Consider the following 5047-nt stretch of genomic DNA (forward strand, 5'->3'; position numbering starts at 1 on the left):
TTGTCTTTGTTTCTTTAAAGCAACCTTGAGAATGAATCATTCAATGATTATTGCACTCCATTTATTTTTACATAGCAACATTGATAATGAATGATTGAAAAATGAGTACATTGTATGCTTAGGCCATTATTCAACAAGGTGACTTGCTCTTTGAGAAGGTCTAGAACAAAACAAGGAGCTCTATCAATGAGAAAGTTACTCAAATTTTCATCTAGTCATAGTCAACGTGAAGACCGAGTTGTGTCTATGCATCTACCTCGTATTGTATATTTTAAATGTATATGATAAACTATAAACCTCCTCCTTAAGATGGCTATTTAGAAATGCTGACTTCACATCCATTTGCGATACTGGTCACTTCCCATGAGCAGCCAAGGCTAGTACTGTATGAATAGTGATCTAGCTATGTCTCCTGAAAGTCAAAGCCTTCAATCTATGCAAAAACGATCCTTGCCTTGTACTTATCTAATGTACCATCAGAATTGTATTTGGCCTTCCAAACCCACTTGGTGCCAATAACCTTCTATTTTTTATAGGATGATCCACAAGATCCTAAGTGTGGTTTTTCAAAATTGAGTAATACTCTAACTCCATGGCCCCCTCCAGTTCGGAGGCATATAAAGGACATTAGATGAACCCACGGCCAGGATTTGACATCATTCCCGATCGCTTCTAGGATGGACTCCCCCACAGGCTTGAGGGAGGTATACCAACCCATTTGACTAGCCATATGTCGAGATGCTTCAATGTTGATGATCCATGAACCATTGGATGTTGAGGAATGTTCTATCTTTGCACATATTTCTTCCAAACAACTCCAATTTTGCTTCAGCATTGTTCTCGGACTCCTTTCAAGGCTTCAAATCTTCTCATCTACTTCCTTCAGTATACATGATTTGATCACATGCATGACCAAGCTTTGTAGTAGAAATTTTTTTTCTCTTTTCGGAAGCATTGGGGTTCCTATTAACCCTTATACTTATCTCTGTCTCTTATCCCTCACCTCACATTTAGCTTCTTGTATTCATCCAAGGGTACTTTTCCCATGAGGTTTTTTCCCTTGGACAGCACACATTCTCTCATTTGTGTGCACACATTGCACACAATTTGTATTACTATATTTTGGATGGTTTGAGGGGTGATGGGTATGCCCACACGCTATTGGTTTTAGTAGGTGGGATCACTTTGTGCTTGCCATGTGGCAAGCAGATGAGCCTCATTTTCCTATATAAAGAAGCATAGGGTGAGAGGCAAGACATTCCCTCTAGCTCAAGTTGAAATCCACCACATTGATGAGTCATTTTGGAAAATTTCTCTAGCTCTTGCTTTCTAAGTGAGATCTTTCACTAAAAGCTCTTGCATGTGAGAGATGCTTGCATGCTTGTGTTGACATTCTTGGTGGCTTGGGCTACTCTTGCTTGCTAGGTTGAGTCTTGCATTGGAGCTATGGTATGTGTGAGATCCTTTGTGCTTATGTGATGAATGCCCTTAGTTTTCATGTGATAAGAGAGGTGGGGGTGTGTTTCCTTGTGCATGGAGAGAGCGCCTATCTATGTGCGAGTTGAGATGTACCTTTTGAACATTACAACAAATTGGGTTAGAGCATTGGAGTTTGCATAGAATCCTTACATGAGTTATTTCCATTTATCCCATTTATGTTATTTCATTCTTCTCTTGTTACCTTATCCCGTTTCAAGTTCATTATTGTTACCCTTACCCTCTCTATCCTCTCCTACTTTCCCCCTCGAGCACCGAAGTGGCACCGGTGGTTGGGTGGTTGCCTTCTATGCATCTTCCATTGATGCACAGACCCCAGAGTGCTTGTTGGCTAAGCCTTAACATTGATTCCATTGTCGGGACCATTTCACAAGGAGGCAACGATGACTACATAAAGTGGAACTTGTCACATCGAAATGCAAAGAGATTCAACCAAGATTCATCAAAACAGTAGTAAAGCAATTAGTTCAAAAACAAAACGGAGTATATGCAAAGGGGCTCAACATGAAGGTTGAAACCTAGCAAAGCTAGTTATTTACAAATCTAGTAACCTCTTTTTTAGTTATTTGGCGTTGCAAATGTATGCTCAATCCCAACATAGCAAGCTCACAAAAGAGGTTATAGTGATGTTTATTTCATTGAACATTACATAATCATACATATGCATATGAGGGATGCTACATGTAGAGCTTAAGGTGATCATTTAAATAAATGTTACCAAAGATTATTAGCTCTAATGTACTGCTCAGGGGCACTGCATCAGGGTTAACCCCTTAGCTGCCCATCATGAGCTCGTGCTAGTATGCCAAAAAAGACGGCAGCCAGCTCGTGCCAATGTTGTCCATGAGTCCGCTGGGTAGTGCAAAAACAGAGAGAGCTCGGTCAGGGAGGCGCGCCGCTCCAGCAGCAAAGAACCTCAGTCTAATCGTGGGGGAGGAGCAGCAAAGCAAGGAATGGGCGCACTTTAGAAAAAAAAAACAGAGAGCACAAGAGTGCAGAAATAGACAACGCATTACAAAAAAGGTAATACATGGCAGCTATAGCATTTGGCATAATCGTGTGAGAAGAGAGATTTATCAAACAAATCATCAGACAAAGCAACTATAGGAGCAAATTGTGCAAAATCTTTGCATAGCTATAATTGCAACATGTCCTTTCTCACATTCTTTTTCCGAGTGATGAATCATGCATCACTAGCTACATCTAGATCCTCCCATGATACGAGTGTTGGTGGGGTATTCTTCCATTTCTTGAGAGCACATGGGATACTCTTGCATCCGCACTGTTTGATGAGTCGTGCACATCTCATCACGAGGTGCTCTATCGAGACTCGATGCACTTCATGGCATTACATGGCTTCCCTTATGTATTCGTTTTACTCTAGGATCATATTGTTTTTTTTAAAATCCAGATCATCACATAGAGGTGTTTCAATTCATGTATCATGTCCCACCCTCAAATCTGGTCGCATATGCCCAAACTATTGCACCCATCCCATGCCCTGACCACCTAACACAAGTTGTGGGGCAGCACCTTTCTATGCTCACCCCCTGGAGATTGTACCCCATGATGAATCCACCACAACCTCTACGCGTCGGACATTGTATACACTTATGATTCCCCATGGGAGATGCATGTTGATCCTTACACAACCTTGCCATCAATAATTGTATTTGACACAGGTGTGGATGCACATAACCTCGCCATTAATAATTGTATTTAACACAAGTTTGGATACACACTTGAATGATTTTTCTCTTCCTTTTGAGCCATCTTATGAGGTGGAAAATCCATTCATGGATTTGTAGAGGAGCTCTTGTCATATTTTGGGATAGAGCCTCTATACACTCCACCATCTTCTTTGGGTGTAGATTGCTATGGATACCACTCATTACTAACTTTTTCTCGAGCTGCAGTTTGGAGCACCTTTATTTGGAAACCAGGGTTAGGCTCCATCAACACTACATGGGATTCAACGATCTTATCCTTATCATCGACCTATGTACCCACCTTTGTAGATCCTTTTGATAAAGACACCTTTTCCCTGATGGCCACATCTTTTGCAAAGGTTTCCTCTACTCCATAGTCCATTCATTGCCCGCATCTTTCTCACTTGGGAGCAATACATTGGCATTGACTAAGGCACCCCGTTTGTCTTCATTCATTTGGGACCTTGGCCTACAACATTGCACTGCACACATTGCACACAATTTGTATTACTTTGTGCATATATATTTGGATAGTTTGAGAGGTGATGGGTATGCCCACACCCTATTGGTTGTAATATGTGGTATGCTTGCCATGTGGCAACAAGGAGATGAGCCTCAGTTTTGCATATAAAAAATCATAGGGTGAGAGAGGCAAGGCATTCCCTCTAGCCCAAGTTGGAATCCACCACATTGGTGTGTCATTTGGGAAATCTCTCTAGCTCTTGCTTTTTAGGTGAGGTCTTTCACTAGAAGCTCTTGCATGTGAGAGATGCTTGCATGCTTGTGTGGTTGACATTCTTGGTGTGGCTTGGGCTATCCTTGCTTGCTAGGTTGAGTCTTGCATTAGAGCTATGGTATGTGTGAGATGCTTTGTGTTCATGTGATGAATGTCCTTAGTTTGCATATGATAAGAGAGGTGGGGGTGTGTTTCCTTGTGCATGGAGAGAGCGCCTATCTATGTGCGAGTTAAGATGTACCTTTTGAACATTACAACAAATCGAGTGAGAGCATTGGAGTTTGTCCTTGTTTTGTCATCATAGAATCCTTACGTGAGTTATTTCTATTTATCCCAGTTATGTTATTTCATTCTTCTCTTGTTACCTTATCCCTTTTCAAGTTCACTCTTGTTACCCTTACCCCCTCTATCCTCTCCTCCCTCTCGAGTGCCGGAGTGGCACCGGTGGTTAGGTGGTTTCCTTCTATGCATCTTCCATCGATGGGTGGACCCCCAGAGTGCTTGTCCCCTTGCCTTTCTTTACGTTTTGCGGAGAATGCAATATCACCACCACCATCTCTAGCTTTGAAACATATCTCCTCCTCCACTAACATTGCACTTGATCCCTCAAAAGTAAGAGACGAGTAGTTGTGGGTTGCACATTTGCATATTTACTGTGAGGAGGTCACTAAACTATTATACTTTAGGGGCAACACTCTGATGCACCTAGTGCTTGTTCTTCACTGGTTCGCACCAACGCCATCTAATCTTGTAGATTCTTTATCCATGATATGAATAGCTCTATTGTTTCTCCATCAGAATACCTTTCACCTGCAAGCTGATTCTCAAGGTTTTGAATCCTTGTATGGTTCCTCGTGTCATATTGGTTCTTTAGGACGTACCATGCTTCAAAAATTGTCGTAGTATGCTGAATCACGGTCATCATTGAATCAATGATGCTAGTGATGATGATACATAACATATCTGCACTCCTTCACCTCCACGCCAAAGTGAGAGCAGGATCTGGCACGGTATGGTCTATAGTGGATTTAGTGGATCCAGATTAGGACCCGACTTTGCATTAGCAATTTTCCACAACTCATGTGAATCAAGAATAGACCTAATC

Source organism: Cibotium barometz, chromosome 21 (assembly GCF_041138505.1).
Source record: "Cibotium barometz isolate CiBa-2024 chromosome 21, ASM4113850v1, whole genome shotgun sequence".
Taxonomy (NCBI): domain Eukaryota; kingdom Viridiplantae; phylum Streptophyta; class Polypodiopsida; order Cyatheales; family Cibotiaceae; genus Cibotium; species Cibotium barometz.